Source organism: Leucoraja erinacea, chromosome 12 (assembly GCF_028641065.1).
Source record: "Leucoraja erinacea ecotype New England chromosome 12, Leri_hhj_1, whole genome shotgun sequence".
Classification (NCBI taxonomy): domain Eukaryota; kingdom Metazoa; phylum Chordata; class Chondrichthyes; order Rajiformes; family Rajidae; genus Leucoraja; species Leucoraja erinaceus.
The window spans coordinates 21,103,328-21,125,785 of record NC_073388.1 but is presented as its reverse complement, the minus strand read 5'-3'; the positions used below and the strand labels follow the sequence as shown (position 1 = coordinate 21,125,785).

The window sequence follows — 22,458 nt, the reverse complement described above, 5'->3', positions numbered from 1 at the left end:
GTCCAGTTACAGCTTCATTTCCTTCCCAGGGTCAGTAAGGAGATGCAGCTGGAAGCACCTTCCACAGGTCCTCAGGACCTCTGAAAGTTTCTCAGAGTTTCCACATCCGGCAACGGGAGCACACTGCTGCCCTAACTGCTATCCCTAGTGCACTTGGACGAAAGAAGGTGGTAACGAAAAATGGGTATTACCTTATCTTGTCGTCACACTCTGCTCAGTCTCCTCGTTTAAGCCCCTTGAGTGAAAGCCTCCACACTTACCGTCAAACACAGCACTCCACCTCAGCACACAGCCTCTGATTGAATGTGGTGCCTCTCAATGAGCCAATGAATCGGTGCTCTTTTAAATCTTCCCACTTTTACAATGAATAATTTGTTAAATATGAATCCCATCAATTTAAGGGAGTAGAGAAGCAAGATGTGTGGGGATAATAACCAGATGAGAGAGAGAGTAATCATTTTATTGGGATCCAGGGCTTCAATGTTGGTGAGACTGGTTGTACAGTTGTAAACAAATCAGTGATTTTCAGTGAATGGACAGATAAAAGTCAACAGATGAAAGTTTGAGAGTATAATAGTACGTTAACTGTCGGTTACTTACAGGGGAAAAAGTAGCTTGGAGAGAGAGGAGAGATATGGATGGATGGTGAACAAGAGGGTGATCTTTCCTCAAGCGCCATAAGAGAGCATGATGAACAAAGATGAATTGATGACCGAGCAATAGACAATTTAATATTTAGTCACCTTGTCATCTGGGTGAGAAGATAGTAACCAGAACAGCAGGTTTATATTACGTACATTTTTTCTGGTTATCTCTCCAAGTAAAAAATAAATCAATTTGAAAATGCTATTAATGTTTAAACTCTACAGATGTACTCAAATAAAATGTGAATCAGGTACTGTGTTTAAATAATTACAAGCTATGATCCCATAAATTAACACGGACTCTTTCAGATGGAAACCATACTTTGCAATTGATGTTATCTCTTCTCTGCATGGTCACGTCTTATGTTCCACAACACACAACATTCCACAGATAATCCCACATCTTTACCTGCTCACCTTTTGTACTTTGATGCAACAGATTTTCTGATCATCTATGAACTCCGATGTATCCAAAAAACACCTACTAAATGGATGTAGCAGATGGTGCCCAAAAGTTCCAGTCATTGCTTGCCCTCTACAAATTTCAGATGCACCCACTGCTCATACTGTTGACCAAGTGTTGCAAATTGTCCAGACAAAAATAAGCTGCCCGGTTCTATGCTCAGAGGCTAAGTGGGATGGATGGGATTGGTGATGGGGATGGGAGAATTGGTCAAGACGGCAAGCGAGTCACAGGTCCTATCGGGTGTTACAGTGGCCTGGGGAGGTGGGGTTTCAGAGCCTGGCACTGATGCATGATGAAGGAACTTGTATCCTGACACAAAAGGATAGTCGGGGGCATCAGAGCCAGGCTATGGGAGGGAAGCACATTGACATCTATATGTGGTTGGAAAGTGTTTGACTTGGGAGAGGTTGACCAAAGGAAGTCCAGCACTATTGCATGACAATGGGAGCAAATAGTGTGGCAGGGAGAAGAATGGATTAAGAGCAATGCAATTCTTTTGTTGGGGTGGATAGTGAGTAATATTGAGACAGGTGTTTGAGCCGATTATTGGTCTAATATTCAGTGGGGATCCAATACATGAAAGTACGTAATAAATACAAGTATAGAAGTCTTATCACCAGGTTCTGAGTATTGCATCTTACATACAAAAGTCACAAATGACTCTTGCCAGTTTAGCTACAGCATGAATGAAGCTCTAATGGTCTTTATGTGATACAATATCAGATGTAGGATGGCAATGTGTCCATCATCAGTTATACTATAAAATCTGGAAAAACTCAGCGGGTGCAGCAGCATCTATGGAGCGAAGGAAATAGGCAACGTTTCGGGCCAAAACCCTTCTCGAAACGTTGCCTATTTCCTTCGCTCCATAGATGCTTCTGCACCCGCTGAGTTTCTCCAGCTTTTTTGTGTACCTTCGATTTTCCAGCATCTGCAGTTCCTTCTTAAATACTATAAAATCTGTCTGTTTGGGATCACAAAGGCATTTTAAAGCCACGAGCAGCATACTTTGACTAACATTCATGCAAAACATAACATCCCAAATTCTTTATACCTTTGGAATCATGATGTGCTTAATCATATCTACCGGGGGAAAAACGTAATCCATTAATAAAAATAAGCAATAAATTACACAATTGCAAATCATTAAAATATTTTACAAAGCCCTAGACTGACCGTTTCTCCGTTGTTAGTTGGCTTCATGTTGAACACTGAGCAAAGCTGATAATATAATTTCCAAGGGGAGAAAATGAGTGAGAGTTCATATTGAAGAGCGAAGACAGGAACAGATTCTGTGTGGTTGCTCCTTCCGGTTAAATAGTCTGCCAACAATCATTCTGTAGACTCAGGTGTTAATGATAGTCACTTGCACAAGGTAATAGAGGTTTGCCAGCACCTACGAAGTGGTACCCCAGCAGGATTCATCTTTCATTTCAAGAATCATGAAATAATTGTCATTTACCATTTTGAAATAATATTCAAAGTACTGTACAGTGTATAGAGTGGTAGATTTAGTCCCATGAAGAGAGATACTGAAGATACAGCTGATTATTAAGAGGGTGAATGGTCACCAGCAATACAATGGTTTGGCAGCACTTTACCTTATACTTCTCCTACAGCAGGAGGCCATTTGGTCCATCAGATCTACCCGAGCTAGCAGGGAAAAACATTCCATTTGCCCCATTCCCCCATTGTACCCCTGAATCTTATTCTCCCTCATAAACGTACATCTACTATATTTTGAATGTATTTTTGCAATGAATCGCCATCAAAGGACAATGGACAAGTGACAATAAACCTTCGAGCATGTCTTTGGGATGCAGAAGGACATCTGAGCAAACCAACATGGTCACAGATAGTCTGAGGAAGGGTGTCGACCCAAAATGTCATCCATTCCTTCTCTCCAGAGATGCTGCCTGGGTTACTCCAGCATTATGTGTTCATGGACACAGGGAAACGTGCAAACTCTGCACCATCAGCATCCAGGGTGCAGATCAAACCAGGAACCCCAGAGTTGTGTAGCAGCAACACTAATTACTGCGACACAGTGCCACCCTAATAACGAGGGACATTCCAATCCTGCTATTTAATAATCAACAAATGTGACGTAAATTTTGACTCACTTATCTGGAGCGTGACATTGTAAAGATTTGCCAATGTATAATTTACTGCCCATTTGTCGAATTTAAATGCAATGGATGACATTCTTCTAGACGTGTGGTTTTATGCAGCAGATGCAATTCAAATATTTCTTATTGTGGTGAAGTAGTGGAATAAACAACAGTTGCACAGAAGCTGGATGTAATTGAATTAATTTCCTACAATAACTTGAAATCCATGTGTAAAATGGCATCAGGCTTTCCAAAGATTTAGTGGGCAGGATTTTATTTAGTTGACAATTTATTTTATTTTATTTTTATATAGGTACCCCCTCCAGAAATTATTTTCCTTTTAATTTTTCACTTGCAATTTGCTTTGAAGATATATTTATATTTTTTGACAATTCTGATCAAACCATGACCTGTTTCCAGATCAAAATCCTTAACACTTCTACCTTACGCATGCCAATCGGACAGCTGATAACAAGGAATGGGGATTTGCACACTGTGCACGGAAGACTATATATTTTATTGGGATAGACACAAAATGCTGGAGTAACTCAGCAGCTCAGGCAGCATCTGGAGAAATGGAATTGGTAACGTTTTGGGTCGAGCTCTGGAGAAAATGAATGGGTTCCAGCTCCGGTCTGCTGGTGGGCGGTGGAAAGTCGGTGGAGTTGCTGGTAGAGTTCCGCGGGGGGCTGAAGTCTAGGTACAGGTCGGCAGAAACGGAATCTACTGTGGACCTACTGCCCTACTTATCTTCCTGCAACCTATTCACTGCCATGGCCAGCAACGTAATTTTGATTGTCCTCCTTACTCATCTGCATGAGGGGTAATGAAAACTAAATTCTTCAGTCTTCTGGACATCTGAAATGAACGCTTGTGTATCTTACATATGGAAATTAGGCACCTAACACCCATTGAAGTACTCCATTAATTATTTATTGCCGAGTTGGTGACGATCAGGAGATTCCAGCAGCTGCCAACAAAAGGAAATCAAATGTTCTTTGGTTAAAGGAATGTTCAATGGCATCTAGAAGGGCTGGAACATCTTCCAACTCAACTCCTCCCAGCTCACTTCAATCCTACCAATACTCGCACTTGGCACACATCTGAGAGCTCATCAATGGCCCAAAGATGATTTCTTCACTCCCATGCATTCTGCTGAGACCTGATCATCAGCAACTTTCACTGAGATTGATGGTGAAGCTAATTTCCAACGGTCTTTTGAGTTAGTCACATACTGGTCAATTGACATGCATGATTTAAGCAAGTACTGTCCAAATTGTAGGACACGTTTTCAACAGTGATTATTGAATGGAATGAAAATGGTCCAATTTTCAAACACTACCTGAAAATAGGGTTTCGAGTGGTAAAATCCACTGCATGGAAAATACACCTTGGATCTTACTTGCCTTTATTTTGCCTGACTTTAGCAAGGGCAGCTGATTTATTTCTCCAGCCTAATTTTTTCCTGTACCCGGTTATGCATGAAAAATAAAACCCATATGTAGTTATTCAAGTTTGTTTTCAGCAACTCCGCTCAAGGTCCACAAATACATAATCAGAATATTATGCGTTTGCAGTATGGTCTTCACGTTATGTACTCCAGTAGAAAACGATGGAAATATTCAAAGCCAAGGATAATACATGACCAAGCAATTGCCAACAAAGGAATCATAGAGCAGGAAGGAATTATCAACTTTGTAAGGTTCTATCAAAATTGTTTCCCCCAGGATGTTCTGGCTGACTTCATGCAACAATTAGAAATCCAGTCTGAAGCTTTAGAGGGGTATGAGTGTATTTTTGTAATATCACTGTTTAACTTTGTTAGAGGGCAGTCTTTTGTTATATGGTCCAAAGTTTGATTAGAGTTGCTCCAATCGCATGCAGCAGAACTTAATGGGTCATTTGTGCATCAATGAACTATCCAGTTTGGAGCCAATAGGGCTCTCCATATTTGACTTGGTGAATCAAAACCAATGGACTTTATCAGAGGATTGAAGATTATATGTTTAAACTGGATGATCAATTTAGTTCATGTTTTTCTCCAAACATCTGCACCGTCAAGCACTGTAAGGCCTCGAATATACAACCACAAAGATTTCCAGGAGGACATACAATATTTTTAAAATCGTTACATGAACGCCCAGCCAGGTGTTTATCTGTACAATCTCTGTGCGAGTAGTTTTGTTTAAGTAACAATCTGGGGAAGTTATATTAGCCAGCAACTATAACCATTGATCAGGTATAGACTTCAGAGTTTAGGTGTCACAAAGCATATAGAAATTTACCTAAACATCCACATAAATGAAATGAGAACTATCAGTGCAGAGGGGTGGTCTTTGAAGAAGCCAAAGCCAAGGGATGGAGTACTTGCATACTGACCGGGTTTGGTGAGTTTTCACATGATGTCCCTCCGGCTCATGATCTTCACAGCTATTTCTTGCAGATGAATCTGAAAAGTCAAATGTCTCAATTCAGGAGGTAAGAGGTGGATCATGTAGCATTATTTTTGCCAACGAGAGGTGACAATGAGATGAGTATGTGCTCTGTGGCTGCGGGCGAAATGCTAAGATAATGGATTGGTCACAGCTTCCACTTGGAGAACTGCTCTGCATGTATTGATTGGTCCAATGTCAGCATGCCTGCAAGTCTTTGCTGATGTGGTTATTGGCATGTCATTGGCATATGCAAATTTCCTTAGAGAGGGAGTGGATTTACTGCTTAGAGTCATAAAGTCTTACAGTGTGGAAACAGACACTTGTGCCCAAGTTGCTCACACCAACCCATTAAAACCGCGAGGTGGTGCGAGGTCGCACACCGGGTCTTGCTGTTAGAGCCCCCGGCGTGCGCTCGCATGTCCAGTAGGATGTTAGCCCCCGCTCCAGAGCGTCTGCGCTGCACTAGTTCCACCTGCCTGTGTTTGCCCCATATCCCTCTAAATCTGTCCTATCCACGTACCTGTCCAAATGTTTCTTAAAAGTTGTGATAGTACCTGCCTCAACTACCTCTTCCAGCAGTTCTTTCCATACACCCATCGCCCATTGTGTGAAAAAGTTACCCCTCAGGTTCCTATTAAATGTTTCCCCTCTTACCTTAAACCTATGACCTCTGGTTCTCGATTCCCCTACTCTGAGCACGAGACCCTGTGCGTCTGTACACTGAGTGCACACCTGTACACCTCTATAAGATCATCCCTCACCCTTCTGCGCTCCAAGGAATAGCCCTAGCTTGCTCAACCTCTCCCTATAGCTCAGGCCCTGGAGTCTTAGCAACATCCTCGTGAATCTTCTCTGCACCCTTTCCAGCTAGCTTACATATATTATATAAATGTAGAAGGGGGTGAGGGAAATAGCACTTTCCTTGACACTTGGTAATGCAGGACTGCTTTAGCATCCAAACACGATGAAAAATAATGAAGTGTGGTGATAAAATAACAAGCAATGCAGCCCCAGTCCACAGTCTGGACTGGAAATGGGCTTTGACGTTCAAGATGAAGACAAACATTTGGACACTGCAAATTTGGGCATGATTGTTCTGGTGATAACATGCCTAGTGATTGGACTAATCCTGAAGGTTAAGTCACTTCTTCGGTTGAATACACCAAAATAAATTTGGCTAAGAGTTTAAGAAGGAACTGCAGATGCTGGAAAATCGAATGTAGACAAAAATGCTGGAGAAACCCAGCGGGTGAGGCAGCATCTCTGGAGCGAGGGAAATAGGCAACGTTTCGGGTTGAGAAGAGTCTGAAAAAGAGTCTGAAGAAGGGTCCCGACCCAAAACGTTGCCTATTTCCTTCGCTCCATAGATGCTGCCTCACCCACTGAGTTTCTCCAGCATTTTTTTCTACCTAAAATAAATTTGCCAGTAGTTTCTGGAATAGCTTGCTAACTTTTCTGGTTTCAGCGGAACTATAAGCAATGCTTCACATCACATTTAACGACGATGGCTCTTCTTTGATCTATTTAAATATAGATTCAGAAGCCACTTTTGATCAAATGTTTGTGGAAGGCGACATCGACCGATGGCCCATCCAGCCACATGGAAGCCCGCAAAGGGAAAATGAACAGCGTGATCACGGCAATATCTAAAAGTCCAAGAATCTCCTTGTCAACATTAATAATTCAGGAACCCCTCGACAACCTTTGGTTTGAAAAGCATTGGTTACCTTTTCCAGAGAAATCAAGGTAGTTATCTGTTCCAGTTTCAACTCAACAGAAGTAAATGGGAGAGAGTAAATAGGAACAGACTGTTTCACATGGCTAAAGAGTGTAGAAAGTGATACTGAAAATAGGACAGAAATCAGGGAGAACATTTTACAGAGAGGATGATGAGACTGTGAAATGTACTTCTCAGAATACTGGTTGAAACATAATGAAATATTAAGGATAGATTAAGATTAAGGACAGATAGATGGATGAAAGAAGAGAAAATAAATGTATATGGGGACAAAATAGGCACATGGGATCAAGAATGCTGCTCATGTGCAAGATAAACAGTACAGGCTTGCTGGGCTGAACGGATTCATTCTGTTATAAATTACAAACAATTTATTTCTTGTTCAAACAGTATAGTGTTCAAAACTGAAACTTATTTCCACTTCACCATTGCTTCCAGATTCACACCTATGTTCCAAACTCTTCAATCTTGCTGTTTCTCTCGACTGAACTGTGGCCTTCATCGAGTTTCCTCGTGAAAACAAGTGTCGATTTTATTACGCATAGTATCAGCTATTATTTAATGGTAGTATTCTTATTTGTGAGCCGTTGGTTCGGGATCAAGCCCCACAGACAGAAACCTGAACAGATAACCAAGGATGACACTGAGGGTGCTACAGTTTAGTAAGTGCTGTCTTTAAGATGAATCGGGATAACAAGCCGTATGCAGTCTCTCATTTACAGTATAAGCTCGTAAGAACATGGATATTCGCCTGGGATGCTGACCAATATTTATTCCACAAACACAAGGCACAAGATAATCTGATCATTATCATCATACTTGTGGGACTTCACTCAACTCAATGTGGCATTCAGATATTGTTTTAAAGTGACCAGGGATCAAAAATAAAATCATTGACTTCATTGTAAAGGTCACGAATGGCACTTTATTTCTTTGTAAAATACTTTAGTGAAATCACTATCTTTTGCATAAGAAATTAATTAATATATTTTCTTGGCATCATGCTCAGCGCAGACATTGTGGGCTGAAGGACCTGTTCCTATGCTGTGCTTTTCTATGTAAACCAATTTATTTTACATTTAAGATCTTTTTGGCTTCTCTATTCAAGCATCAGACTGTCCTATCCAAAACGGATTTGGTGACATAGTGTCATAGAGCATGGAAACAGGCCCTTCGGCCCAACTTGTTCTTGTCGACCAAGGTGCCCAACTGAGCTAGTCCCATTTGCCTGCGCTAGCCCATATTCTACCAAACCTTTCCTAATCATGAACCAAGTGTGTTTCAAATGATATAATTGTACCTGTCTCCCCCACTCCCTCTGGCATCACTTTCCATAGACACACCACATCGTTAGAATTTAGAAGATTTAGAAGATTGAGGGGGGATCTTATAGAAACTTACAAAATTATTAAGGGGTTGGACAGGCTAGATGCAGGAAGATTGTTCCCGATGTTGGGGTTGTCCAGAACAAGAGGTCACAGTTTAAGGGTAAGGGGGAAATCTTTTAGGAACGAGATGAGGAAAACATTTTTCACACAGAGAGTGGTGAATCTCTGGAATTCTCTGCCACAGAAGGTAGTTGAGGCCAGTTCATTGGCTATATTTAAGAGGGAGTTAGTTGTGGCTAAAGGGATCAGGGGGAGAGAAGGCAGGTACAGGATACTGAGTTGGATGATCAGCCATGATCATATTGAATGGCGGTGCAGGCTAGAGGGGCCGAATGGCCTACTCCTGCACCTATTTTCTATGTTTCTATGTTTCTATACCTGTGCAACTTGGACCCATTGTGTAGTGGTTTAAGGATTGGCTATGATTCAGTATCACTTTGAACTTTTGTCCTAATGCTGGAACTCACAGGCTTATACTTTTACCAGTTATGTAAAAATAATTATAATCACTGAATTGAGGAATTTTCAGATTCTAGTTGTCTTCTTCAAAAAATATTTGTACAGAAACTCATTCCAATTGTTTTCATTTTATCATTGAGTAAGAGGATTTGTAATGGGAGACACAAACATCAAGCTAATAGAATAATGTTTGCCAAATGGAGAAGGCAGCATAAGGAGTGTAAGATGCTCTCAAATATCTCACAACTGACTTTTCCTCCAAATTAAATGCTTGTTAATTATTTCTACAGACTTTGTGGACATTTATTTTGGGATTAGTCTGAAACCCTCTTTCCAGCAGAACAGTTTTCAATCTGTCCTCACAAGACACAACACATGTGAAAATACAAAAGGCTGCTACATAATGAACACCGAGCTATAGCATTGCACTGAGGAATTCTAGGCTGCGGTGCCAGAAGATATTGGAACACCATTTGCAATTCTCAAGGGAGAGAAATCCTCACCACAGCCTCATCATTCGAGAGGGGAGAGAGAGTGGGCAGTGCACAAACCCCTGTACAAAAAGAGAGGAGCTGAGAAGGGAAATCTCCAACAACTTGTTCAACTTAGCACTGGATGAAATAAGACTGCAAGCTGAGTACATACACGTAATAGGAACTTAAAAAAGATAAAATAATTATTAAAAGCAAATCAAACCACCATGCCACAAATTTCTGCAAATCTGTGAGTTTAGACCTAAGCAATTTGTCTGTGTTTGCAACCAACGGTTTTTTATCCTTAAGGCAAACTATATGTTTGTATAAGATCATCCTCAAATCACTTGCAGTCACTATGACAAAAAGGTGTCAATGTGTCGTGATGAAGTTGGGCTGCACATGATGGGCGGCACAGTGGTGTGCAGCGGTAGAGTTGTTGCCTTACAGCGCCAGAAATCCGGGTTCGATCCTGACTATGGCTATTGTCTGTACGGACTTTCTACATTCTCCCTATGACCATGTGGATTTTCCCCGTGTGCTCTAGTTTCCTCTCACACTCCAAATATGTACAGGTTTTGTAGGTTAATTGGCTTTGGTAAAATTGTAAATTGTCCCTAGTTTGTAGGATAGTGATAGTCTACAGGGATCGCTGGTCAGCGCAGAGTCAGTGGGCCGAAGGGTTTGTGTATCGCTAAAGTCCTAAAGTTTTGTAATGTATCAGTGGTATGGTATCCACTGCACTGTTAGAATGCTGCACTGTTAGAATGCTGCACTGTTAGAATGCTGCACTGTTAGAACAATATTTTATGAACAATATTTTTCTTCATTTGTACATCCATCCTTCGATAGTAAACTATTTGACAGTTAGTAGTCTTTCTATATCTGCTTAATTCCTCCCTCCCCTGACATTTGCTGATCGTTGATCCATATTAAGTTGTTCCATATTAAGAAAGACCACTTCACACACAAACTCCCAGAAACAAACTCCACCAGTCTGGTAAAATAATGGGCCACTGTCAGAGTAACAAATGTTACTAATATTTCATGCCAAAAAGTAAGCAACAGATGCCAGTATATCTCAAACATCCTTCATTATTCTCAAATGGAGAAATAGGAGGGTGGGGGATGGTGGGTAAGGCACTGTCAGTAGTTTAGTTTAGAGATACAATGCGAACACAGACCCTTTGGCCCAGCAAGTCCGCTCTGACCAGCGATCCCCGCACATTAACACCATCCTATACACACTAGGGACAATTTACAGTTTAATCGGTCAATTAACCTACAAACCTGTATGTCTTTGGAGTGTGGTAGGAAACCGGAGCACCCGGTAAAAACCCATGCAGGTCATGGGGCGAACGTACAAACTCCGTACAGACAGCACCCGTAATCAGGATCGAAGCCAAGTCTCTGTAAGGCTGCAACTCTACCACTACACCACTGTACCGCCTTAATTTTAGAACGATGGAAATATACTTATATATTACACCTTTAACAAGCACAGAACATCCTCAAGCTTTTTCCAGACGATAAAGTACTTTGCATAATAAGTGGAGAAACATGGTGGGTACCTTAAAATCCCACCAGCAACAATAAGTAAATAAACAGATAATTTGTTTGAGCAATATCATTTGAGGGATAAATGTTGGCTCAGAGCCTGCTGTGCCCCTCTTCAATTTTTACATCTCCCTTGAAGGGCATTAGGGAACGCGTGTGATCATCTCATCTAAAAGACCACATTCCAAACAAAATTGCAGCACTTCTGAGAGCAGCCTCGATTAGCTTACTTCTTATCACTTAGTGGAAATGAAGAAGTTCTGCCAATATTTCTGGATGGAACTGAATTGATCACAATTGCAAATCACGAGGGTGGGAGAGGACTTCATGAAGGAACGGAATGTGTACCAAGATGAGCATACAATCAGAACACATGCCTGATGATGTGGATAAAAGTCTTAACACTGGAGTGTATACTTCCTTTGATTATGAGTGCTGCCAGCGATACGTGTTATTTATTAATCTTGTTCATTTTAGGTGGACTCCATTTAACAGCAGTTTGCACTGAAAGTCAAAAGCATTTTGCTGACTGCTGACTTTGGAGTCACAGCTCGGCACAAGAAATGATACTCTGGATGTGGTGACTGAGAGGAGAGCAGTTCTTCCCAGGGGTGGGAGATTGCAACCTTCACATGATCCACCCTGTTTCGACTAATGCGATCAACCCGACATGCACAAACAAATAGATCAAATAGAACAAGTTGACCTACAACTTTAGGCTGTGCACACCATACGCAGGAAGAAGTTCTTTCCAGAAGGGGGGAGAATTCCAAAGTGATTTCCCCATCTCCAGCAGATAATTACAATTCGCAGGTGAATAGGAGGAATGTGGTGGCCCGGTTGAAATGCCAAAAAACTAATAATCTGCCTGGATTAACTAGTTTCCGAATCACAACTTTCTTCCTATATGCTTAGCCTAGCACTATCTGCCACAGCTGTAGTATTTCGTGGTGTTAAGGCCACATTACATCAATATAAAGGATATTTAGTAATAACGAAAGGTGTCGAGGATAGGATTGAAACAGACCACGCCATGGGCAAATTTAGTTGAGGTGTATAAGATGATGGAACCAGTGGTATCAAAATGATGGTCAATAGGGAGGGATAATTTCAGTCAGTGGATAGGTCAATCACTGGGGAACATCATTTATACTAATTGGTGAAGAAGAGGTGGAAAGGCATTTTTTTCACAAATGTTTTCAGGTGTTTGAATCTCAGTCGGTGAAAGTGTGATAGAAGAATAAACCCTCAGGAAGTTAGCAAAGCACTTTATGTGCTGAAACGTAATATGTTATAACTGCGATAGTCCAGCACCCTGGGGATTTTGATGATAACCGCCTGACAGATTTTCCAGATTATTGGATATTCTTTCTATTCTCACCCCAACACAATTTTAATCAGCGAGTTCGGTATTCCGAAAAACGCAAGGAATCATGAGATTTGTCAACGTTCATTTGATAAATAAAAAAGTGAACGAGGGTGCCAGGTAGCGGGAGAGCGGGGGTGCGAGAGGATGGGCAGATGCAAGTGGGAGACAGGGGGAGAGACTGGGCCGGCGGAGAAACGGTGAGAGGTGGGGGAGAGAGAAGTGGGGGGTGAAAGACGTGCGTGTTTGTGTTTTGCTTACAGATATGTTCAGTTTAACATTCCGCGGGGGAGTGCTGGAGTTTGCACATTGGTTGCAGAGGCGGGCAATGTCTCCCAGTCGCAAGAGACATATTCTGTACAGCGGTCACTTAGTGATGCGCAATTAAAAAAACTCTTTAAAAATAATAAGAGACAGAAAATCAAGGAAGCCTTTTGAAGCTCATGGAATGAGGGAACGGTTAACGTCGGGTGGACGGCCTCTCTCCTGTTTATTGAGCACAAAAAACTGCAAACGTGATCGAAGTATTTGACATCCATAAGCACCGACCACAAACTCTAACTCCCACGTTCTAAATACAGGAGTAGCCTTTCATTCAAACATAACCAACCCTTAGCTGGATTACAAACGCGCCTCATCCTCACTCCTGTGTCTTGTCCATTGCAGCGGTGGGTGAGTGAGGAAACTGGGGATGGGGGGGATTTGTCCTAGTGCAGGGGAGTGTGTGAGTTTTTGCGGAGACAGGGTGTTCAGGATCTGCAATTAAGCCGCGATAGCGAGTTCCTCTCTCCCCATCTCTCTCCCCGTCCCTCTCCCCATCCCTCAACTCGCCGCCTCGCCTTTACCCGTGGATAGGCGTCGCCCTGTAGGAAGGAACTGTAGATGCTGGTTTACACCAAAGGTAGACACAACGTGCTGGAGTAACTCAGCGGGACAGGTAGCATCTTGGGAGAAAAGGAATAAGTGATGTTTTAGTGACACTGCTGTAATTTCTACATGGTGAAACCAAAATGCATAAAAATACCCTTTATTAAAATCTGACAATGTGCACTTTAACCAAATGTGATTTTTCCATTACAAATCTCAAATTGTGGAGTACAGAGGCAAATAAATAAATGAAGGCTTTTTTGTCCCAACATTATGGCGGGCACTGTATCTATCAAGAACAGTCTCCTGAATACAGTTCAAGAATTCTTCCAACTCTGTCTTTTATCCTGTTATTTTCCAATTCCACGGCTGATAAATGATTTCTATTATTATCATTAAAATTCTTCCACCTTCCTTCAATTTCCTGTTTTATCTACTTTTCACTATTTGGTGGTCTCTTTTGGAACTTCTGAAACATAATAAGTCCTCTGTTGTTCTTTTCTTGTTAACAGATAAGTTCTACCTTCTAAACTTTGCCCCTTACAACTCATTAGATTACTTGTTCTGATACGGCTGCAAGAATTGTGATGACTTCAGCTTTCCCTTGCCTTCTGTCACGTTACTGAACCTGCTCTGTCACTGTCGAATATATTGTGCAGTTACTGGAGTAAGGCAGCACACATGCTATTAACTCTGGAACTTGGTTTCTGCACTTTTTCAGTCACGATGTCCCAGATTACAAAAACTTCTCTCCTCTGGCTTCTAGCAGGCAGCAGAGTAAATAAGCCTCTGATGGTCACATTCCTTGACGCTGATTTTAATTAAAAATCAGCACGAATGGAAATACGATTTCCCACTTCATATTTCTGCCTGGGATAATTCTGCACTGTATAAAATAATTCAAATAATCCCTATCTCCAGTGCACACGAGGCTGTTGGACAGTCACAAAGCCAGCTAGTTCAATAAAGTCATGAAGGGAAGGAACTTGCATTGTCACCTAGTCTGGCCATTATCTGTCTCCAATCCCATCATGGGTTTTCTCATATCTGCCCTCTCAAGTGGCTTAGGCACGCCACTTGATTTTATTAAGCTGATCTTCCAGCTGCCTGCCATTTTAATTCTCCATTCCACTTTCACTCTGACCTATATGTAGTACTGTTATAACAAGGCCCAAAGCAAGCTTGAAGAACAACATTTCAAAGACGTAGAGGGTTAAGAGCGCAGAAACAGCCCCTTAGGCCCACCAAGCACACTAACTAACCATCAAACATGGTTTTATACTACTCTTAATTAATTCTATTCTCCCCCACTCTCACCAACTCCCCCCAGATACTATTATTCAACTAACACTGGTCCCAATTAACCTCCCAACCCACGTCTTTAGGATGTGCAAGAAACCTAGTGCAGCTGGAAAAACCCATGCAGCAATAGGGAGAATGTGCACATTCCACACTGACAGCACCAGGGGGTCAGGACTGCACCTGGGTATTTGGCACAGTGAGGCAGTCCTTCTACTGGCTGCTCATCTTCTGTCTGGACTTCTAAACTCAGCATCAACTTCATCAAATTTAAACAACTCACCCTATCTTTACATCTGTATCAGAACTCGACCTGAAACGTCACCCATTCCTTCTCTCCATTGATGCTGCGTGTCCCGATGAGTTTCTTCAGCAATTTTTGTCTATCTTCGATGTAAACCAGCATCTGCAGTTCCTTCCTACACAAACCTTCTGCCATCATTTGATAGTGTTCATGCTTTAAATGTAAGCCCACAGCGTGAATTTTAGGTGCCTATTCAAATGCATAGGACATTACTGAGACTGAAGAAGGGCCCTGACTAGAAACGTTACCTATTCATGTTTTTCAGAGATGCTGCTTGACCTGCAGAGTTACTCCAGTATTTTGTGTCATTCCTTGGTAAATCAGCATCTGCAGTGCCTTGTTTCTACCGAGGGCATTACTGTTATGTCCAGCCTATGTAGAGAATGAGGTCTTCCTAACCATAGAATTCCAACATCAGTAATACCATCTTCACCTGAGAGGAGACAGGTGGGTTGCTATTTGGGAATGGAATCAAATATCCTTATTTTTTGTGTAGGAAAGAAATGCAGCTGCTGGTTTATACCATAGACGGAAAATGTTGGAGTAACTCAGCAGGTCAGGCAGCATCTCTAGAGAAAAGGAATAGGTGACATTTCGGGTCAGAACCCTTCCGCAGACTCAAAATGGTCTGAGGAAGGGTTTGAATCTGAAATCTCACCCATACATTTTTCCAGAGATGCTGCCTGACCTGCTGTTACTCCAGCATTTTTTGTCTATCCTTATTTCTTCACAGGCTTAAGAAGATGCTTACTCTATCCAAGGGTTGAATGTAACATTAATCTCTTGTGCATTGAAATAGCAAGGTAAAATTCACACCGTAGGCTCACATTTAATGCATCAACTTGACAAAAACAGACTGAATCACAAAATCTGCCATGTTGCTAAAATGGCAAGGCTGCTACTATCAAGTGGTGGCTCCCCCAGCCAGAACCAGCACTTTCAGAGGGTCATTTGTAATGAGAAATAGAACCATTCTGCCACTTTTTATCAAAAGAGTTTGCCTGTGAGTGAATCACTACAGCACTGGGGGATTTTATTACTGAAGAAAAAATTACCAAAATCACTCCTGGAAAACTAATCATACCCCAGCAAACCCTGGCACGCATGGCTCCCCCTGACTCCCCGTCTCCCCCAACCCTGAGCTTTTATCTTCCAAGAGGGAAAAACCTCATGCAAGCTTTATAAAGCAGAGAGGTGTGTGGACAATTAAATTATCCAGTGGCAGACCCACAAAGAAAACTGCCAACCCGCGGCTATCCAACTTTTAAAATATGCCTCTGTTACATTGTCTTCTTCCACCCCATCACACATTGAAATTCAATTTGGTTCATCCTCCTCAACATAGATAAACCACCTAGCTGTATCTGGTGGCAATAGAGAGTGTACCATCTTTTTCACACAATCAATGATGATTCATTCCCAAAAGGCTTTGCGCGCTCTCTCTCTCTCTCTCTCTCACACAAAGTTGTTGCTGTTCATCTGGTGGCAATAGAGAGTGTACCATCTTTAAATAATGTGTTTTAAAGTATTGTGCTTCAAGTAGATTCCCGCTTTGTCACTGTCCCAAAACTAATTACTTTGAGACATGTGCTTAATGAAGTTTTTTGAAATAATTACAGTGAGAAGTAGCAGTTACCAAAAGGGATTCCTCCTGCTGTTAGGCATTTTTCAGTCACAACTATACTTGTAGACCAAAATGAAATTGCAACTGTTTTTATCCATAGCCTGAAGAATAATCCCATGTGCGTATGAAAGAGGTAATATTCAAATTGCTCCTTCTGTGGGCAACTGTGCATAAAACTGGAATACAGAGATCCAAGTCATCAATGACGGACAGACCTGTAGACCTACTGAAAGGAATCCTTCAGTTTTGAAAATTACTTGTTTCAGCATAGTTGAATTTTACATATAAAGAGGTGGGATATAGAAAGAAGACATATTCCTCTCTAATACAGACTTCACTTTTAGAAGATGGATTCATAAAAATAGGTTTGAGCAGCTTCAGGGAGTTAAAACTTTGCAGTCTCCAAGTTCCATGAAAAAGCAATCCTGCTTGGAAATCGGGAACTCCAGACATGCTGCAAATATCTGAACGCCACTTGCATGAAAGTACCAGCCCAAAACGTTGTAACCTCTGGGACAGATTTAAATTCAGGATGGAGTTGCAGGATTTTGAGTAATCCAACGTCCATGCATTTGTCCCAGCCAGCTCGGACAATAGTTTACACCCCAGCGGTATGAACATTGACATCTAATTTTTGATAGCCCTTGCTTTCTCAACCTTTCCCTCCCCCTTCCCAGTTCTCATACAATTCCTCATCTCCACCGACTTTCTATCTTTTTCCTGTAAATGTATAGAAACAAAGAACTGCAGTTGCTGGTTTATACCAGAAATAGACAGTAAGTGCTTGGAGTAACTCAGCGGGTCAGGCAACATCTCTGGAGATAAATGATGGGTGACGTTTTGGGTCGGGACCCTTCTTCAGACTGAAATGCTGCCTGGCCCCACTGAGTTACTCCAGCACTTTGTGTGTAAACGAATACTTTTATAAATTGTGGTAAATAAAGTTTGTTTTCCACAGTATCTAACAGAACTAAAGCTAAGGGAACTGAAATACACAATGTGCACAGCATTAAATCTAAACAGATGAGAATTGCTCAGCCATTGAGTGTCTGAAAAGAATGGTTACAATTCAGATCAAAACTTTGGCAGTACTGAAATATTAACTTACCTTTTCTCTTTGAGGTGCCAAATGGTTTGTCATGCAATTCCTGATATGTTGGTGGCAAATGTGACCAGCTAAAACACAAGCTTTACAACAATCAGTTCCTCCAAGTAGAAAATAATTTAACATTTCTTTAAAGTTATGCCAAAACTCTAATACAAAGGTCAATTTACCCTTGCATCAAAATGCCATCTTTGATACTTCTGATTTTATTTTAAAGGGAGAAGAGAATGGTGTGTTATACTAAAGTTCAAAGTGTATGACCATGATAAGTTAGAAACATATAAACATAGAAATTAGGTGCAGGAGTAGGCCATTTGGCCCTTCGAGCCTGCACCGCCATTCAATATGATCATGGCTGATCATCCAACTCAGTATCCCGTACCTGCCTTCTCTCCATACCCCCTGATCCCCTTAGCCACAAGGGCCACATGTAACTCCCTCTTAAATATAGCCATGAACTGGCCTCAACTACCCTCTCTGGCAGAGAGTTCCAGATTCACCACTCTCTGTGTGAAAAAAGTTATCATCTCAGTTTTAAAGGATTTCCCCCTTATCCTTAAGCTGTGACCCCTTGTTCGGGACTTCCCCAACATCGGGAACAATCTTCCTGCATCTAGCCTGTCCAACCCCTTAAGAATTTTGTAAGTTTCTATAAGATCCCCTCTCAATCTTCTAAATTCTGGAGAGAATATAAACCAAGTCTATCCAGTCTTTCTTCATAAGACAGTCCTGACATCCCAGGAATCAGTCTGGTGAACCGTCTCTGCACTCCCTCTATGGCAATAATGTCCTTCCTCAGATTTGGAGACCAAAACTGTACGCAATACTCCAGGTGTGGTCTCACCAAGACCCTGTACAACTGCAAGTTCAGCATAGGTTCCTCAGAAAACATTCATGGCTAGGAATTTGGTTTTAGTTTTTATGAATTATTTTTGTGAATCGAGCCCCCCCCCCCAAACCACTACCCTCCTCTCTTCCACCATTTCAGCAAGATTTGCCTGGAAGGCAGCTCCATGTCAATTTCTAATCTTCAAGCACTGACATGCTACAGCAGATAAACATCAGATTAAGACTCAACCTTCAAATGGTGGAGCCTCAAGACCACAGTCTCTGCATGCTAAATGTACACACACTGCCGCCTTACAACTCCAACACGGCATGGTGGCACAGCGGTTGAGTTGCTGCCTTGCAACGCTTGCAGCACCGGAGACCCGGGTTCAATCCTGGCTACGGGTGCTGTCTGTATGGAGTTCTCTTCGTGACCTGCGTGGGTTTTCTCCGAGATCTTCGGTTTCCTCCCACACTCCAAAGATGTACAGGTTTGTAGGTTAATTGTCTTGGGTTTGTATACTTGTGTAAAGGTGTAAATTGTCCTGCGTGTGTGTAGGATAGTGTTAATGTGCGAGGATCGCTGGTCGGCACAGAGTCGGCGAGTTGAAGGGCCTGTTTCCTCGCTGTATCTCTAAACTTAACTAAACTGCACTTGCTTTGTACAAATGGACCAACTTGTCACACAAGATGTTAAAGTGTTTTGAAAACTTCCACCAAGTCACGATAAAGGTATTTTTCATTTTTGAGAAGCATGCTATATTTTATTTTAAATAGGTCCCAACAGGGAAGAAAAAAATGGGATAGCCACTGTCACAATGTAAAAAGCATGAGGGATATTGAGCTGTGTTCTCTCTGCCACATTACCCTTTCTCCCTGCCCCAAAACTCTTGATTTTATTTCTTATTTAACATTCTTATTAACAGACCTAAGGTTTCCTTGCACTAACTTGAATTTTCCAGTCTCCCTAGTTCTGCAAATATTTAAAATTGAGAATTTGAAATTGAATCCAAAATGTTATTTTCTGAGCAATAATCTAACATCTACATTGCTGTAATATTATATCTCAAATGCAGCCTTTCAAGCTTATCCAAATTTCTCTACGTTCTCTAGGATTGCTCTTGGTATGTCAAGCACGAGTCAGATATTTGTATTTTTCACTGAAATAAGATGGACACTGATCTAGTCCCATTGTGTATTCTTTTGTTTGTGTGAGATATGTCAAATTCACAAATAATGAAGTAAATAAGATATGTTGCTGTCCGAAGAAGTGTTCCAACCCGAAATGTCACAAATCTATGTTCACCAAGAATGCCTCCTAACTCCAGCAATTTGTGTCAATTTCAAGGAGTTAAGATAGCTGTTTCCAATCCAAATGAGAATATTAGCAAAGTTAAATTGAATGGATTGGTATAATGCAAACTGTCCTTCATAACACCTTGGAGCTAGCCTGCTATCCAATCTTGACCGTGGCATTCAGGGTCAGTCAATGATAAACAAATAAATAGATAAATCTAATCAAACTTTACCGACACAAGGAATTGCAGATGTTGGAATCTTGAGCAAAACACAAAGTGCTGTAAGAACTCAGCGAGTCAGGCAACATCTGTGGAGGAAATACAGATGACATTTCATGTTCTGGCCCTTCTGCAGACAGATAGTAGTAGGGGGAAGAAAGCTGGAAAAGAGAGTTGGGGCGGGATAAACCTGGTATAGGTAAGGGGGGGGGAGGGTTAAATGGCAGATGGGTGGAGTACCTAACAAATGCTGGAGGTAAAAATATGACAAATGGTATCAGATAAGGAGAGAAGAGGAGTGAAATGCAAAGCCAGAGGGAAGGAGATAAGTGGAAGGGGGCAGGAGGGATGGAAATAAAAGGAAAATGAGGGACGAAGGAGGGGAAGGAGCTGGGTAACTGGGAAAGTGGGAGATGGTTGGAGAAATGGATGTGCATTGGGATGAGATTTGCATGGGAAAGAGAGAGGGATGGGGAGTGTTACTACAATTCTCCAATTGCAAGTATCTAACAAAGGTATACTTGGTAAAGTGGTGCAGTGGTAGAGTTGCTGCCTTACAGCGCCAGAGACCCACATTCGAGCCTCACTAAGGGCACTGTCTGGGTAGAGTTTGTACATTTTCCACATGACCCCGTGGGTTTTCCTCCCACATTCCAATGACGAGCAGATTTGTAGGTTAATTGGCTTCTGCAAATTGTCTATAGTGTGTAGGATAGAACTATTGTATGGGTGGTCACTGGTCGGCACTGCCTCGGCGGGCCGAAGGGCTTGATTCTACACTATTTCTAAAGTAAACTGAACATAAAAGGATGTCAAAGACTCACTAGATTGATTCTAGCGAAGGTGAGTGGCCGTGTGAGAAGAGAATAAGTAGAATGAGCCTGTATTCTCTCCAATTTAGAAGAAAGAAAGGAGGTCTTACTGAAACACGCAGCAGGCAGTAAAGAAAGCAAATGGTATGTTAGCTTTCATTGCAAAAGGATTTGAGTATAGGAGCAGGGAGGTTCTACTGCAGTTGTACAGGGTCTTGGTGAGACCACACCTGGAGTATTGTGTACAGTTTTGGTCTCCAAATCTGAGGAAGGACGTTATTGCCATAGAGGGAGTGCAGAGACGGTTCACCAGACTGATTTCTGGGATGTCAGGACTGTCTTATGAAGAAAGACTGGATAGACTTGGTTTATACTCTCTAGAATTTAGAAGATTGAGAGGGGATCTTATAGAAACTTAGAAAATTCTTAAGGGGTTGGACAGGCTAGATGCAGGAAGATTGTTCCCGATGTTAGGGAAGTCCAGGACAAGGGGTCACAGCTTAAGGATAAGGGGGAAATCCTTTAAAACCGAGATGAGAAGAACGTTTTTTCACACAGAGAGTGGTGAATCTCTGGAACTCTCTGCCACAGAGGGTAGTTGAGGCCAGTTCATTGGCTATATTTAAGAGGGAGTTAGATGTGGCCCTTGTGGCTAAGGGGATCAGGGGGTATGGAGAGAAGGCAGGTACGGGATACTGAGTTGGATGATCAGCCATGATCATATTGAATGGCGGTGCAGGCTCGAAGGGCCGAATGGCCTACTCCTGCACCTAATTTCTATGTTTCTATGTTTCTATGAAACATAAAATTCCTATTGAACTCAATATACACGGTTTTGCAGGGAGAATGTTTCACTGGCCAGTGAATCCAGAACCAAGGGTAACATTCTCAGAATATGGAATAGATCATTTAGGACTGAGATGAGGCTAAACTGCTTCACAGGTGACGAATCTCTGTAACTCTCTCTGAGTTACTGATTCAAAACAGAGACCAATGGATATTACAGAAACCAACAGATATGGTAATCGTGCAAGTAAACAGCACCAAGGTAGAAACAGCCTTAATCTCAATGAATGGCAGAAGAGGCTTAAGGGTCTAAATGAGCTACGCCTGCTCATATTTTCAATGCTTTTATGCTGTTATATCAAGGAAACCTCAGCAAAATCAGGCCTGTAATGCAGCATTGATTCTCATTGTAAACCAGTGCTGCAAGGACTCCTGAATTTGTGTACAATTACTGACCATTAAAGGCCTGGACTTTGCAGCACGTATTTGCACAACCCATTGGATATAAGAAAATTGTTATTGAAAACGAAAATGGCGTGCCTCACTTGTATCTAGCCATTTGAAGGCACAATTCAATCAATATGCTTCCAGGATTATTCTCACAAATTGAAACATGGTAAACAGATTCCAGAATGGTTCCCAAGGATTGGAGGATGGCAAATGTAATTCAATTATTTAA

The 22,458-nt window shown here is 41.7% G+C and overlaps 1 protein-coding gene across 4 annotated transcripts in view; it reads right to left on the bottom strand.

Moving 5' to 3' along the window:
* Window positions 1-22,458, bottom strand: part of LOC129702145 (BCL-6 corepressor-like protein 1) — a 177,319-nt gene that overhangs the window by 130,990 nt on the left and 23,871 nt on the right. For 3 of the 4 annotated variants that reach the window (XM_055643751.1, XM_055643752.1, XM_055643753.1), the window contains exon 2: window positions 5,601-5,670. The exons of the other annotated variant lie outside the window; for it this stretch is intronic. The gene's annotated coding sequence lies outside the window, so the exon portion shown is untranslated. The remainder of the gene's footprint in view (window positions 1-5,600; window positions 5,671-22,458) is intronic. 4 annotated transcript variants of the gene reach the window in all.